The 17,807-nt window shown below is 40.3% G+C and overlaps 1 long non-coding RNA gene across 1 annotated transcript; it reads left to right on the plus strand.

Annotated features, from left to right (window-relative positions):
- Positions 1 to 1,615: 1,615 nt before the first annotated feature.
- Positions 1,616 to 2,640, plus strand: LOC140224224 (uncharacterized). Its single transcript, XR_011899498.1, has 2 exons — positions 1,616 to 2,148; positions 2,480 to 2,640. It is a non-coding gene; the product is annotated as an uncharacterized lncRNA (long non-coding RNA).
- The last annotated feature ends 15,167 nt before the right edge of the window (positions 2,641 to 17,807 follow it).

Below are 17,807 nucleotides of genomic sequence, written 5' to 3' on the forward strand. Positions count from 1 at the left end.
TTCAATTCGGGAACTACGGTGCAAAAAAGAAGGAACTTAATTTGAACAGATATATTCTTAAGTTTGATGTGAAGTAGAGCTTTCCCTTAAAATAATAAGAGAAGATGCCTTTATCAAGCAGAAACTTGCGTTAATTTTTTTTTATTCAAGAGAAATCTTCTTGCCTACTGTGACTCCAAACCTGAGTCGGCTAGATAAAAAAAGTAAATCCAGCCTGAATTAACTCTCGACCTAGTTTCTACATTGAGGAAAATCTGAGTTTATTATTTGTCATTGCATTGTTTGTGAACGTTTAATACAAAAGAAAACTTACTATACGAAGACAGGATTTCCAGTAGAGGAATTTTAATGATCAAGTCGAATAATCAGATTTTGAGATTTTCACATATAGTGCAGAGGTATGAGAGTGAGTATGTAGAAGATTGAGTAGAATCCCCTTTAATTTAAATATTGCATCACAATCCAGTAATTTCGTCCCCGAGTATGGTCAGGCAGGGCCGGATCTACGTTTCACGTAGGGGGGTGCAAACCCAGATTTTGGCGCCCCCCACGCCGGGGGGTCTGGGGGGTATGGAATACCCCCCAGGAAGGCGGGGGGTTCGGGGGTCCCCCCCGGAAAATTTTTGAAAATTACAGCGTATCAGAAGGCCGTTTTCCGTAGTTTTTTGCGAAAAATTGATTTTTTTAAGTTTGATTTTTGAGGTCTCAAAGAGCGGTATACGCGCATGTAAAAATACTCGAAGTCGCATTCCTCAATACATTCTTTATGTGTGCTTTCTATAAAGCACTGACAGATACGTACTTACACTTCACATTTTATGAATGAATATTGGGTGTACCAAAGGGTAGGTTGAAGCTCCAGCGAATGAAGGAGGTAAGTGTAAGTAACATTTTTGTGATTTTTAGAAAGACGATTTTAATGTTGAAAAGTTACGTGGGGTCTTGCAGCAAAAAAAAATATTTAAAATGGTATTTTGAGATGAGATTTGTTCAAAATCACCGCTACAGGTATTTTGATTTTTCAGTAATCTCACTTACTCCCTTCATTCACTGGAAGCTTTTTCAACTGTGAAATTGTATCGTCGGGAAAGGCTTTTTTGAGGGTTAGTTGTTAAACAGAGTACAACAAAAACAAGAGAAAGAAAAGGATAAGTAGGTTTTAATCAATCCCATTAGTGGAACGTGCCAATAACATGTTTTAAAATTGTACTTTTCGTGCCTTCCCTGGTAAATATTGGCAGTAGAATGTGTGTTCCAAAATACTATAGACCTAAAGCCGGCTGTAAGATTTCCAATAGCTTCTGTAGCCGGCTGTACAATTTCTTATAGCCTTTTATAGCCGATGGCGATTAAGCAACAGCCAGACGATAAAGTTTATGCTAAACGTTACTAAATACGGATACTATAGGACTTAGTTAGTTTTTGGACTACCGCTCTCTTTTTGTGCCGTAGTATCTTGATTTATTTTGCGAGGAAAGCTTCGTACTTTTGAAGGATGCCCGTCATTCTTAATATGTTGGAGAACCTTCAATTTCCTGTGATACTGGGCAATACCTCTGGTGTGAAATAGTTGCTTCAGACGCCGTGGCACGCTGCGGCGCGGCGGCCGGGCAGAGAGCGCAAACCGCGCATTGGCGCCTACAAACCTAACAGGGATACCTCACGCATTGCGCAATGCGTGAAATATCCCTATTAGGTTTGTAGGCGCCAGTGCGTCGCCGCTGCTCCGCTTTGTGTTAGGCTCTAATATTTAATCTGGCGGAGTCAGCGTTTTTCAACTCATGATTTTGAAATGTTTGCACACTCTGTATGGACTATTCTCATTTTAATTGATGAAAAAAAAATATGTTTTAAAGGAAAATAATATATAATGTGTATGTGTTTCGTAAATATAAAGGTACTTGAGTATCAAACTTAATGATTTCCAAAGCACACGAATTTCTACACAATTTCTTATAGCCTTTTATAATCGATGGCGAAGAAGCAACAGCCAGGCGATAAAGTGTAAAGCCCGGTGATAGGAACTATAGCCCAACTGTATACTTTTTTATAGCTTCGTATTGCCCGGCTATATGATTTGCTCCGCTTTCTACAGCCAGCTATATAATTTTCAATAGCCTTCTCTAGTCGGCTATAAGAACTCCTATGGTATTTTGAAACGCAGCTCCTATCGCCAATTTTTACCAGGGTTTTTTTCTGAAAAAATGTCAATTAAGGAATCAAAATTAACCGTGTAGGCAACCACACTTTCGATTGAGAAATGGCCAGATTTGTCAATCTTTCTCGCGACATGGTCGACCGCAAATAATTTTTGATGAGCTTTAACTTACTAAAACTGCGTTCACAGCTAGCGGAGGTTGTCGGCAAAGTGCAATACATGCGCAAAGCGATCGCGACATTTGGGAACGTATCTTTCTGGTCATTTTTCGCAATTAAATTCAGAAGGTTAAGAGGGCTTAATTTTTGAAGATTGCCAGAGAGCTCTCTGGCTTGTACCCGAAAGACTTCTGTTTCCTCGACAAATTCATAGGGATCTACGTCCATCGCGTACTTCATGGCGAAATCTTTCGCATGCTTTTTAAATCGTCATCATTCAACTTATTCATCTCTTCGCCGTTTAAAAAGCCCTTTTCCCAAAAATAGATTCAATTTTCCCGTCAATCTTACACGAAAGAAATTCTAAAATTTTAAACGCTGGAATCTTGCAATAGGTTATGACAAAGAGGTTGTTCCATCCCCCATTAGATTTGGCCCCCTATCAGATATGATCCATCTTTTCAGGAGTGATACAGTAGCATGCGAGACGTTCAAATATGGCGGTCATTTTGACTTAGGCCCCCCCAGAGAGGGGGGGCGGGGGGTCAAAGTCAAAACCTTCAACTGCCTATAACTTTTGAGCGAAAAATCGGATTGAGTTGAACTTTTTTTTAAATGAAAGATCTCAAAAAGATCTATCTGCTGATACCAGAAAAATTGAAAAAAAGTTAAATTTAATGCAAATTTTTAGCAATTTTTCAATTTTTTAGGGGACAAAATTTTCAATTTTGTCGTGTTTCGGCACCGCGCAATGACTCTACTAAAACAAAAACCAGTTTTTTAGATTCTACACTTAATTTCCTACAAGATGCAAAAAACCGCATCTTGGGGAAACGTTTAGATCGCGAGCTATGGCTCGTCAAAGTTAGCCCCGCGCTGAGCGCGCGCGCCCTACGCTGTTCGCATATCCTCTGCGCGTCTGCCACCGATCCTGTTGCCCCTCCTCCCCCTTCCTAAATGCAAATTAACATTCTACTACCCAGCTTTCGTATATATCTGCGTTATAGGTACGTGAAAATTTCAGCAAGTTCGTGATTTCCAGTGGAATTGATGCTTTATTTCGCTCCCCCCCCCCCCCCCCCAACCCGGCCACTGGCACTGAAGTGTGCCCCTGCCAACAACGAAATCATTTTATATTTCTCAAAGCTATGTGGAGAAAAATCGTGCGAAATATTTTTTAATTCCTCAGCAGCCTATTATGAATACCCATAATAATGTCGGCCTCTCATGAATGGTAAACGCTCAATACACCGAAAAGTGGTTGGGAGGTGGGATAAAAAATTACCTCAATTCGATCTCGTAGTCACAGGGTGCTACATCAGCAAAAACATGAAACAAGAAAATTTATATATTTCTTTTTTGCACAATATTTGGAGCACAGTGGCCGGGTTGGGGGGGGGGGGGGGAGCGAAATAAAGCATCAATTCCACTGGAAATCACGAACTTGCTGAAATTTTCACGTACCTATAACGCAGATATATACGAAAGCTGGGTAGTAGAATGTTAATTTGCATTTAGGAAGGGGGAGGAGGGGCAACAGGATCGGTGGCAGACGCGCAGAGGATATGCGAACAGCGTAGGGCGCGCGCGCTCAGCGCGGGGCTAACTTTGACGAGCCATAGCTCGCGATCTAAACGTTTCCCCAAGATGCGGTTTTTTGCATCTTGTAGGAAATTAAGTGTAGAATCTAAAAAACTGGTTTTTGTTTTAGTAGAGTCATTGCGCGGTGCCGAAACACGACAAAATTGAAAATTTTGTCCCCTAAAAAATTGAAAAATTGCTAAAAATTTGCATTAAATTTAACTTTTTTTCAATTTTTCTGGTATCAGCAGATAGATCTTTTTGAGATCTTTCATTTAAAAAAAAGTTCAACTCAATCCGATTTTTCGCTCAAAAGTTATAGGCAGTTGAAGGTTTTGACTTTGACCCCCCGCCCCCCCTCTCTGGGGGGGCCTAAGTCAAAATGACCGCCATATTTGAACGTCTCGCATGCTACTGTATCACTCCTGAAAAGATGGATCATATCTGATAGGGGGCCAAATCTAATGGGGGAAGTTAGCCTCGTTAACCCATCGGAATGCATTTAACGATTCCGTGTGCATTAAAAATATTGGAATTTTCAATCCATACCTTTAATTTTGACGCCTTATGCTCAGTGCTGACTTTGACTTCAGCTTTCAGGTGCTCTTCAGAAGATATGAAAACTGACAAATTTCGTCCCTTTTTTCTAATGTTATTCCTGTTTCGAGCTTTGTGGCGATTAGGCGTGGTAAAGCGCCAAAGATCGCTATAAAAGCGACTCATATGTATGTATTCCTGTTTCGATGTTCGTAACCTCCCTCTCCTCTTCCCCCTTCTCACCCTTCCTCCCTCTCACCTCCTTTCTAAAAAAAGTCATTGCCATTTTGGCGCCCCCCTGAAGTGGTCAGGAAGAATTTTAAAAAACTCTTGCTCAAAACAACATTTTTTGAACTGAAAACTTTCAACCGCCAAATAGAGTACCGTCATAACTCCTGTAAGAAATGACCTTCTTGTTCGCTAAAAAAGTTGAGACCTAAGTTCATTAATTGAACTTCGCGTTTTTGTGGATTTATGTCTCCATTCCCGTAAATAGGCACACTTTCATTGAATTTACGTGAAATATTTAGAATACCAATGCAAAATAGCCAAAGCAAGCATGGAAAAAAAGAATAAAAGAATATAATATATGGATCGCGGTCGTTGAAACTAAACAAATTCAAGAAAAAAGTTAACAGTTAAAAGTTAAGGAAAAGAAGAAGAAGAAGAGAGAGGGAGAAAGGAAAATAAGCAGAAAACAGATTATAAGAGAGTAGGTAGTAGTACGATGCGTTTATTTTAAAGGTGTCTCAACATATGAGGCCATTAACGCGGCTCTGTTAAAAATAATAATAAAAAAAATCCTTGAAAATTGGAGACTTAACAACTTGAAAAAGAAAAAATTAAACGTGTTAATGTACGTAAAGAGTGTTCTCTTTTTTAAATTAAGTTTTAGTGCGGGGGTGGGATTAGGAGGAGTAGTAGTTATGAGCAGTGGCGATGCAGCAGAATTGGCAATCGATATCGATTTTCTCCCATTTAAACCTATGAAAATGATCGATTTCTAGGGTGTGCTCCGACACGAATCGACTTATTCAACATAGGTTTAAATGGAGAAATTCGTGTTGCACATTGCTAGATCCGCTCTGGTTATGAGGAGAAGATGCGGATGCGGAGGCAGGAAACTGTGCGATATACTCGGGACATTACGGCATGAGACACCCATATTGTCACTCCTCTGACGTAAGAGCGTACCTCTTTTTCCCTAATGAGCCTCGAAAGGCATAGCGTTTTACGGAAAACAGAGCTCACGTGGAGATTAAGATACGCCCTTACGTCGTGACAATGTGACCTATCCATGCTAGCCTCTGAGCTGCTCTGTGGCGGCGCCTACGCGGAGCCAGAAGCGCCAATAGCGCGGCGCGCCAGGCGCGAGGATCCAAGAGGAAGAAGAAGAAAGTGAATTGATAGAAGAAGAGGAAGAAAAGACGAAGAATAGATGTGAAAATACGGCGACAGTCGATGATCCGTAAGCGCGGTAGCGGCACTTTAGAGATACAAGATACGAGTGGGTTATAGCACCGCGGCCACCCCATCACATGATACCCCAGCTCAGGCTCGCTGCCGTGCCGGGCAAAAGGGCACATATGTGCATGGGGATTCCATCGGAGATATGCCTTTTTTGCTAAGAACGGCAGCATGTACATCAGGATCTACCGCTGCGGCTGCCTTGCCCCCACCGCGTGAATACTGATTGGGATGAGGATAATCCCTACCCGCAACCCGCAACCTGCTCCCCGACAGAACTGCCAAGCGTTCCACTCAAATTCCTCCATTACGAATCATTCTGATGTGAACGACCAGAGGCGCCAATCGAAAAGGAAACAGACCCCCCCCCCCTCCCAACTTTATTGGAGACAATAATTTAAGTATATTAATGAAATTTTTAGAGATGTCTTGAAGTTTGCCAGCCCTCTCCCCCGTTCAAAAAAGACCCAACTGAGATGGAGCCCCTGTGACTGACTCGAACTATATTGAAAACAGCAATTGTCAAGTCATTACCATCGGCCCTCGGAAAAGATTTAACTGATCTGAAAGAGTCTAAGAGCAACTTTTATTTTTCAAAAATTTCTAGTTCTCCTCATCACGAGTCTTTTAACAGGGTGACTCAAAAGTCTTAGGAATCAGTAACTTTTGAGCAAATCGAGATTTGAAATTTTTACAGTGCTTCTGCTTGCTTCTATGTCAAAGTGAAGTATTTTCTAGACCTCCCTCTCTCCAAATAAAAAATTGGGGCCTCCCAAGCGGACCTCAACTTTTTTTTTCAAATGACAACTCCTACGTTTTGACACATTGCTGGATAGATGATAAAAAAATGAGGTTTTGCCATAAAGCTTAGGTAGATTTAAAAAACCCTCAAAAATTAAGTATCTTTTATATCCATCGGTAAACACCCCCGAGCCCCTTTGTTACGGGTTTCTATCGTTTATCGGCTTGCATTTTCTCAAAAATTGAGATATAAACCCCGAATTTCCCCAGAGTTTTTTTTTTTATTACCTATCCAACAACGTGCCACAAGGGAGGGGAGGGGTTGCTATTTAAAAAAAAAGTTTGGACACGGAGCCCCCTCCAAAAATAAGGGGAAACCAAAAATAAGGAGGGTCCAAGAAGTGCTGCACATTAACATATAGGTGCATTGTAAAACTGTCAGGTATTTATCTCAATTCGTTTAAGAGTCACAGAAATGTTCCAGGTCTTTGGGGTCACCCTCAATAAAAAATAGCTTTTGACAAAAAGGAGTTAGATTGTAGTGACGCCATTCAGTTTGCCTTCAATTTTTGTTGTATGCAACATTAGCTCCCACGTGGTCAAATAGTGGTCATGTCGTGTGATGGCGCCATCACACGACATGACCACGTTACAACTCGCTCGGGACACACAACTAAGAGCTTTATACCAAACGGGAAGAGGTCAATTGAACATCATGTCAGTTTGCCTTCAATTTTGTGTGTAGGCAACACAGGTTCCCACGTGGTCGAATAGTGGTATCGTCCTTCATACACTACTCGGACAGCGTCTGTCAGCAAATTCGTCATGGAGAATTGAAAATAAGAAGAGGATAGAAGTAGAATGGAGGAGGAGGAGAAGAAAAGAGAACGAAGAAAGAAGAAGAAAAGAGAACGAAGAAAAAAGAAAAAAGAAGAAATTAATAAGAAGAGAAGGAAAAAGGAATGATGAAGAAAAGAGGAGGAAGGACAAGGAGGAAAAAGAAAGTAGAAATGATAAAGTAAAAGAAGATAAGAGGAAGAGGAAGAAGGAAAAAGAAACAAGAAAAGAGAAAGAAGTGGAATGATAGTATCATCGTGAAGCTGCACATTCATTTGGAAAACTATATTACGTTTTTGTAAGCCTTAGCCAAAGGTGCGGGGTGTTCCACTGTAAAAATAAACGTGAATGGAAATCTTTAAATCTTGTTTCATCCTTTTGGTTTAAAAATCCTGAAAATTGCCAATGATTCACCAAGAGAAATTTAAGCTCACCTAACGCATGATTGGAACTCGTCCGTCACAATAACCTCAATTTTGAGTTATAATGTACTATAGACAAACATTACGAAAGATGGGTCCGTTAAATTTTTAAATCTATGTATACTGTGCTAAAAGAATGGGTCTAGGATGATTATATTTTGTGTGATTGGTAAATGAAAATTTTGTTTCATTTCAAGTATACTTTATTTATTATTTTTGCTCCCCGATTTCCGCAGCGTGAGAATGAATTGATACCGACAAAGGAGCTCCTCCACACATTTTATCTAGTATATGAATCATTGCAGTTGCAGACGAAAAACGGTCTCCGTAGTGCAATCTTGATTTTATCGCAGCCACCCGGGCAATTTGGGACGGCCCCGCTAAAACAATCTGATCTTTGTTGGGAACAACGGCCCTTTCTTGTGTCGTTTTAATTAGGCAAATGACTCGGATTGGCGGGTCTGAGCCAGCCTCTGGTGCCACCGTTCGAGCAACGATGCCGGATTTTTCGAAGACATTTCCTCTGGTAAGTTGCTAAGTTTTGATTTTGACCCCAATTTGGCAACGCGATTCGAGGGTGAATTTACGCCTCAGCGCATTCGATGCAACCAGCGTACCGCAGCGGCGGATCGTTGGCGCCTCTTGATGTCAGCCAGTCGAACATATTTATGCTAAAAGGAACTATGTGCATAGGGATTGCGTGCTACATAGTTCCTTTTAGCACAAATATGTCCATCCAGTTATGCTTCATGATTCCTCATTTTAATACCAGATAATTGATTATTTGCTTGAAGTATGTTACGATACATTTAGCTCCTCAGTGCGCGGAAAAAGGTGTCATTATAATACGTAGAGTTCTATATTACATACAAAAAGAAATGGTTAAAGGACTTAATTTTTAAATTAAAACAAAATTCTCTTTGGTTGAGGTTTCTTTTTTGGGTCAACATTTTTTTAGGTGAAAGATTTTTTTTAAAAATAAAAAGTAAAATTAATCACTGATGTCAAAGTTACATTTCTTTAAATTACACTCATCTTACACAATCTTCACAATCTTTAAATACACTCAAACATTTATTTCCTCAAATAACAATGAATGTCTTAACCTTATAATTTTTTTTTTCAACGAAAAAAGGAGGGCACCTAAGCGCACTTTCCATAAATTAAGAGACTAACCCGAAATTTTCCGTAGATCTATTTTTGTCACTTATCATCCAGAATTACCAAAATCTGAGACCAAAAGTTTCTTTCTGAATCACTCTAAGGTGACGCGAAACGTTACAATTCATCACTTCCGTGGCAATTCTTCCCTACTCTTTCGGAAATTGCCCTTTTTATCTCTTACTTTTCCCTCCAGCTCGAATCAAACTTTCGGCAACGGCAGTGAGTGACGAAAAATTTTCAAATAAATCGTTAAGATACAAATCACGGGCTCTATTAAATTCCCATTACTTGCTCCCCCGAATTCTCATAACGGCGCGGTAGTGCGCGGGGAAGTGAGCGCATTTGAACAGCTGAGGCACGAATCTCCGGATCCGTTGAAATTTCCTTCATTTCGTCAGATATGCAATTTGCTCTCCGGAGAGTTAAAATAGTTGCTTGAGGTGATAGCGAACTTGCTTAACGGCGAAGCACGCGCATTTGCACCGCTAAGGGAGGCACAAATCACCGGATCCGTTGAAAGTTCCTTCATCTCGCCGAGTGTGCAATCTGATCTCCGGAGAGTTAAAATAGTTGCTCGAGGTGGAAATTAGGTGGCGACTTTAGTCACGTAACTTTAATACGAAGAACTCAGCTGTCAGGGAGCGCTTTTTGATGTCAACCTGCCTCTACAATTCTTGTATATACTTGTGACAATGCGTTCAAATGGCGGACCAGTTCAACAACGAGATGACGGGGAGGGGCCTAACATATTTAGATTAGATTAAATCTTTGATACATTTTTTTTAATGCCTCTGATGTCAAAGCTTGGAGCAGGACGACACTCGTTTTTCTATAATTCATTATTTTAGCGACAGTGTAGTTTTCTCAAAATTAAGAGTTGAAATTCTGATGGGAGAGTTCTTTCATCTCAACGGTGCTTATTCCCTTCGATGAACCTATTAAAACGCGCCTGCAAAGAAATCGGTGCGCGCTTCTCTACGAACTTATCAGAGCTTTCCCGCTTGTTACATTCTCGCTATCCCAGGGTAGAGGAAGTATTGTCATCCTCCAAGGGTGAGGGAGTTGAAATTTCATCATTTCTAGACGTTTTAAGGTCCCTGGAGTCAAAATATTTACAATTTTTTTTTTTTTTTTTGGGGGGGGGGGGGGGAGAAGATTTTTTCACTTCTATCGATTTGATCTTCATCGATTTTGAAACCGTTATAATTTTTTCTAACAAAAAAAAAAAAAAAAAAAAAAAAAAAAAAAAAAAATCCGCATCCTTAAACCATTGCACGATGACTGACGCAAGAGCGCGGGGAAGGAGCGAGGAGTTCCCCTGTCTGGTGCGGGCGACGGGGTCGGTTTTCGGAAGGAACAAGCAAAAGCCATTTATGAAAGGGAACATGTGAAATCTCTCGGGGTGGGTCCACTCGGCCGAGACGCGGGTCTGCGGCGGCTCGACCGGCGACGCCACCGACCTTTGAGTGCTCCTCCAAGGGCGCCTCCTCGATTACTCCCGGAGCCGGTGCCGCGCGCCACATCGGGAATCAGGATCTGATTTTCGCCGCGCGGTTCACGCCAGACCAGAGCCGACTTTTTGCCATTTTTGTCATTTCCCGGGAGAAAAAAGTATCTTCGTTTCAACGCTTGCGAAATCTTGAGCATTTCCAAATAAAAAGTCAATTATTTTTCTTTTGATCACGCGCAAAAATCACCGACATTTTAAGGAAAAACAACAAAGTCTTGAGGAAAGCAGTGGCAACCCTAGCAGCAGAGCTCAATTTTTATAAATAAAAAAAAACTGAGGCACCGGATGCGAAAAGGGCACTTCTCGGTTGCAGTGTTTCAAAGTCTCATCCAAAATTTCATTCGGTGTAAGGAAAGTGGATGCATCTATTTCACTATAAAAATTTCACTGGGTATTCCTTATGATTCTACAATTTTCTATGGAAAGAATTCTGGCAAAATCACCCATTAAATTTTTCTTCAAGGGATTAATTAGCAACAGAGATTCTGAAACACTGCAATCAAGAAGTACTCTTTTCGCATCCAGTGCCTCAATTGTAGAGAAAGTATTATCAGTAGCGAGGCGTGATGATCGACTATATACGATTGTATGGATGCGACTATAGTACTCTATGTATTGGTATTATTCCATTCGAAGATATAATAATGAATCGATCATTATGGCGATCGTTGCGAACGCCCTCATAATCGATCCTTTTCCATTGGCTCGAATGTCAGATTCATCGATTCATCGCAAAGCACGCCACGCTCTTGGCAAAATATAATGGTTATGTACATGCTGTATATATCGGTGGTGAAGTTCGCAACCACGTATCTCGGTTTGCGACGTTGCAGACTTCCTGTCATACTTTAGTTTTCAAGTGGGAAACTACTCAACGGCAATTTTTAACAGCTGCCGCGATTTTCCTTCTCTTAGCGAAGAAAATTCTGCGAAAACTTTAAGGGAAAATTTCGATTTGTTTTCCTTTGAGAAAATAAAATAGGAGCGAAGATTTTCAAATGCCGCAAATGACGTGGTTGTGGATTCACATCGTCGATATGTATTACAGGTGCACGACAATTTTATGGAGGAAATATGGTACTTTGTTAAAAGAATCCATTTTGAATTATCTCGTTAGTGGGGAATATAGTTGTAATATGGACAAGAGAGAAATAGTTCAATTTTCCCGGTTTCTTGTGTAAAAGAACCGTCTCAAAAAGTTGTAAAAAATAAAGTTCCTGAATGACAGCATTAAACACATGAGGAAAAATGAAAAAATTTATTTCTTTTGATACATCGGATCATATAGCTGAGGTTATCCATGAGGTGCACTGAGGGCCTCTAGTGTAAATCAGAGATTTAATTTCCCGTATTTCATCTTCAATCTGTGTTCGTGGTAAAGAATTGCGCATTGATAATTTTTCCCACCCTAATTTTAATCTTTTTTGATTCTTTTACCCCTGGCACTCCATATTTTTATTCCTATCTCAAAACTGAATGCTTGGAAAATTTTAAAAGCGTGTAGCACGAAATTGTGTAATAGGGTCAATTAATTTTAAAAGGTAGTTCGAACTCTATTACATAAGCTGGAAATTACTTGCAAGTTGATCAGTGGTGTTTGCTCACAAACACGCAGATAATTTCCGTGGATTTTTTCGCTCAATGAATTCCAACGGGTTTTGCCCAATTCTGTAGATCTAACAAGTTCCACTATACTCAAACAACCCTATCGAGGGTTTATCAGTTTGTTTTTCACCGCGTGGCAGAAACCCGTTAGTTAGGGTGCTATTCTCAAAGTCTTATAACTGTTTGGTTAAGACAACGATAAGCCATTACGCCGCTGTTGTAATTTTACTCGCTTTCGTTGATAAGAGACGCGCGCTTTTAATGTCCCAGGCTTGATAGGGCCCGAATTTCGTCGGCACTTTTACACGGAGATGCAGTATCCGTCTACGAGCCCAAAACGCACCACTGGCCAATCAGAGGCAATAAGATAGACTACAGTGCAGTCGAAGACTCATCCTAAGAATATTTTAGTGCCAGTGGAAGGACCGACGAAATTCGGCCCAGAAAATAACCACAGCCACCCCGGAACCCTATCTAAGCCTGCATTACTGCCGTGCTAAGAAAGAACGCCGTATGAGCATTCGAATGTTGCCAAATTTCCTCTTAGAAAATATTTATTATTGAAGAAATTTATATACATTTTCCCTTGAAATTTTCAGACCTTTTAAATCAAATTAAGAACGAAATCCTCTTAAAAATCGGAGAAGAAATGTTCACGAATTCTCCTGAGATTCGTGATTTTTCGAAAGAAATTTGGCGAAGCCTGATGGCTTATACGGCATTCATTCTTAGAGCGGCAGAATAGGGGGTATCGAAATAAGGCTGAGGTGGAGAAAATGTATATTTAAATTTTTGCGTGCATTGAATCTATTCATACGATGTATCAGTTAATTTCAAATTTTGGGTCCAGTAACGTGCATTTTGGTGTTAAACGCATTTTAATATTCAGGATCAACGTTTAATAATTTTTTTAAAAATCCTGAAAAGTCGGGGGAAGGCAAAACATTTAATTTTAATTTTACTGCATTAAGTAGAGCAACTTATTTGTGTAAATTGATTAAAGAACTCATTTTTGCTTTTTTACATTTTTTCGCAGGAAAACGTACGAAGTTGCTTTTTCGTACATCCGCTTTGTACTTTTTAGCGGCCCAGGGAAAAGGAATTCCCAGCTCTGCCCTATTCCTTTCCCTTCCCTTCTTCTGAATGGTGTCAATGGTTCTCAAAACGGTAACATGAATTTTTGGAGACTTGCTTGTACCTCAAAGAATCTTGTGAAGTTTGAAACGTTATGTAATCCTTGTTTAATAGAAAGTAGCTGAACTTGCTCTGAATTCTCTCGGTTCAATATTGGGACAAGAAATCCGGCAAGCGCGGTTGAATAAACTCGGGATTCTGTATTTTCGCGGAATCCCCGCGACAGAAAGTGTGAATTGAACGAAAGGGTATGACCGTGGAAGGTCCAAAGGCACGGCTCATCAGCCGCCAGCTGCCGTCCCTCATATTCATGTCCTTTTCACGCAAAAACAAAAGGCCGCTCATCTCTATTATGCAGCGCCGCGTCGCGGTGACAAAGGTTATAATCACAGGCAGAAATCCATCATCATACGATCAATATTGGGGCATCATGTCGTCGTACCAAGGGTTGACGCTACTTGGAGAAGATTTTCAATTTTGCGATTCTGCGCTAGCCTAGTACAGAAATCTTCCGATTCCTTTCTAGCACTGCTAGGAAGGAATCGGAGATGCTGACAGACACCGAAGTCTAGTATTGTACGGTGTCTGTAAATTTACAGGCACCAAATTGTAGATACAGACCGACACTTGACACCTTTAGCGGAAATAACAGGTATTTGGTGATATCTCGGATGGCATCCCCATTGCTTTTTTAGACTTGAGGAGGTAGATTTGCGCGCAAAGAAGCAATTATGAAAGGAATCAAATATTTTCAGGAAAAAACATTATTTTTTTTTTAAAAATAAATCTGCGCAATATCTACCGAACTAGACTGGTAATAATCGTTCCCTATCAAAAAAGGTTGTAAGTAGCGAGTAGCGAGAGATTGGCAAAAACGCAAATCAAAACACCCGTGATTATACTCTTTTTATGTAATTTCGAGCTCTGTTTATTTTTTTGCAAACTCGTCTACATGAATGATAGTAGAAGTTTCATACTCGAAGACCACACAGGAAGAGAGGGGGAAGGATGTTCATTCATCTACCTCTTTTTTCACGAAATTAAATGTATACCCACTTACTGCGCCACTTAAATGTGCGTACGGTGAAACTCGACGTTTGGGTCATAGAGATCTCTAAAGTTTTTGGGGTCGTACATCTGGAAACCTCAGGAAAATCTACGGAAACTGACGTCTAGCTGCCGAAGTTCCGGTTACTCATCTGAGGTACTTCGGTGATTTTTCGGTCGGAACTTCTTCAGAGAGTCAACCGAACTTTAGACGTGTAACCCAAACTTCGGTAGCTGGAACTCAAAAGTTTTCGGATCTACGATCTGAAAAAATCTTGAGATTCATAATGACCCCAACTTCAGGTTCTCGCACGAACTTTTTCCTCTGCGGAATATTCAACATGGGACGCTTTTTCAGTAACCTGCTGTAAAGGATGTGTCATACGATATATTATGGCTGTTTAAAGGTTAAATGAGTAAAATTCACACAATTGGATTTAATCACTGTTCTCAAAATACGCTGATACAATTTTCAAATGTCACAATTTGCACAATTCATTGTCACAATTAATATCTACTATATTATTAAAATGATTGCTGATATCAATTTTTCTCTTTTTTTTTGCAGTTGATCCTTTAAGATTGAATACATAAAACTATGGCAAGAACGATGCGGCCTCTTGAGTTAATGAGTAGAAATTGGCAACAAGATGCAGCACCGGTGATGTTTTGCCTCACGTGTCATTTTTCCACTCTTATCGATTTGCGGTTTTCGCCGCTATTCCCACGTTGTGGTGGTTGGTTCCTTGACCAACGACCAGAGTTTGCTGACTGCAGCGAGGGTGGCAAAACGGCTGGGGAAAGGTTTGTATTATCTCCCTGCCGCAGGTCAGCGTTGATTGATTTGCGCGTGGTGCAAAGTGCAACCCGATCGGGAAACACGCTTGCCACGGCACGGTAGCGGTTTTAGCGATAGGCGCATGACCTGTCACAATGATAACCGCACGTGAGAAGCTTCGTGCTACTCATCGGTACATAAGGTGCCTTACCTACGACACGATCGGGCGAAGATAAATGCCGGAATCACACACTGAATATGGATGTCAACAGTCATCGCTCAACGGCTGAAATTTCGCAAATTCGAGTTATTTTCATCCAGATTTGTATTAAATCTATTCGAATAGTTCAGAAAAATCCGACATTATCCGATGGTCGCTGAGAATTGTTGCTGAATTTTGTGCGACACACGCAAAATTCAGGCATCAGACCGATGACTTCCATTCAAGCCATATTCAGCGTGTGATTTCGGCATTATTTTCATCCAGATGTGTATCAATTCTATTCGAATAGTGCAGACGAATCCGACTTTATCCAATGGTCGCTGAGAACCGTTGCTGAATTTTGAGCGACAAGCGCAAAATTTAGGCATCGGGCCGATGACTTTCACATTCAAGCCTCATTCAGCTCCCACATTCAGCGTGTGATTCCGGCGTTAGGCGAAAATGAGCGCTTACTTGGTACCTATGCCAACAGTAAAAATAGAGGTCCTTTTCAACCAGAAAATCGTCCCTGGAATACAAGTCGCGACAAGAATTCTCGTTGAATCAATCAGAAATCTCTTTGAAGTGACAGTATGTCACTTCGATTAAGAAAGATACTGTTTAAGCGCGCGAGGAGACTTTTTGTTGTTTCAATGGGAAATCCAGTGATGGCATTTTAACAAGAATTCTACTTGATTTACCAGGGATGTTTTCTTCAGTGGCTGAGCTGAATGGTTGTCATCAAGTTTTGGGATTTCTGATATCAATTTCTCCTCATACAAATTTTCATAATTAATGTTGGGGGGTACACACTGTTTATAATAAACAATTTGCAAATTGCAGTCAGATGATAGTAGTTATGGTGCCGATCCTGAGCTCAAAATATTTTTTCATAATTTTTCATTCCCGCGAGAAAGCGGGGAAAGTAGATTTGAAAGGGAGACATTCATCGCTCTATGGTGTCTTGGAGATATTTGTCTTCTATTTTAATACGTGCATGTAAGCAGATTAGGCAATCAATTCATAACCCTTCCCACAATGGTCTGATTTGAAAAATAAAGACACATGCCTCATGTTCCGAAATACCACTATAATGTCTTTCATTTATTTGATGGAGTACAAATTAACCAAAGTCATTGCTCAGCATGTTTTTACAGAATTTCCTTCAAACAGCGAGAACCTTTTTTTTTTATAGAAATTGTCAAGATGTTAGGCACATTGGTCAGTATCAAAAAAAAAGAAAAAGAAAAAAAATAATGAGCGAAATCGAAAACAGAGGTGAGGTGATTTTTTCTTTTCACCATTTATGTAACACTCCGGAAATACATGCAAAAAGTTGGTTTCTTTTCGCTTACGCTATTAAATTGATTGAATTTTTCCATCGTAAGTTTTAACAGAAAATTTTAAGGAAATGTGGTAAATGTCGTACCGCATGTTGATTTTCGGCTGAATTGTTGATACAGGATTTACTACGAATAACTCGTTCAATACAGCACCGCTTATCGCTTACTTTGCAAGCTAGAATGCCACAATTCATAATTTGTTAAATCCTGTCGCCGCTGAAACTCGTAATCAACGGATCGCAAGCCAGTTCTTTGACGCGATGCGCTGAAGTGCAGTAGCCGGTAATGAAAACACAATGCGGTCAAAATGAACAGCAGTGACGCAGCGCACAGTGATCTGAATGAAAAACAAATTCAAAAGGTTAGAAACTATTTTCTACAAAAGCGATTTTATGGCTAAGGCTTCCCCCCCCCACCCCTCATACCACTCGTATGCCCGCCACTCGGAAAAAGAATCAGAAGGGATAGGAGAAAAGGATGAATTACTTAAAGCGAATCCAGCAATGCAGTTCCGTAAAAACGACTGAACTGAAAAAATGACTTGAATCCACAAGAATTAGTTACATATCTGAACATTTGTCCTTTTTTTCTTATTGTTCTTTTCTGTTTAATACTCCCTCCTCTCCCCCCCCCCCGCTCCCTTTCCCAGAACCGTTAGATGAGGGTTAAAGGCGAAACTTCTGTTACCCACAATCATTACCGATCAACTCGATTTTTTCGCTGCAGACTTGGGCTTTTATTTTTGATTTGTTTTGCTTCAAAATTTGATCCTTGAGATGTTTTTTCTACCTCTTGGGGATTCAATCTTTATAAAAGTTTATAAAACCGACGATTAATTAAAAATCAAAATAGTGGCAATAATATAATATCAAAGAATATACCATTAATTTACCTCCATGAGAAACGCGCGGGTCTTCGCCCCAAATTTTGACCCCCCTCTCCCTCTCTCCTGTAATCCTCTATAGACACGGGTCCATATCCGAACAAATGCGTAACGCTTTCCCCGACCCCCAAGAGCGTCACGTATTTTATGAATTATAAACGGTCCCATATAGTGCCCTCTCCGATTTCTTGATTTATTTTTGATTTTTTAACTCATCGTTTGCTGTACTGCCGTGCTAAG

Source organism: Bemisia tabaci, chromosome 1, assembly GCF_918797505.1.
Source record: "Bemisia tabaci chromosome 1, PGI_BMITA_v3".
Taxonomy (NCBI): domain Eukaryota; kingdom Metazoa; phylum Arthropoda; class Insecta; order Hemiptera; family Aleyrodidae; genus Bemisia; species Bemisia tabaci.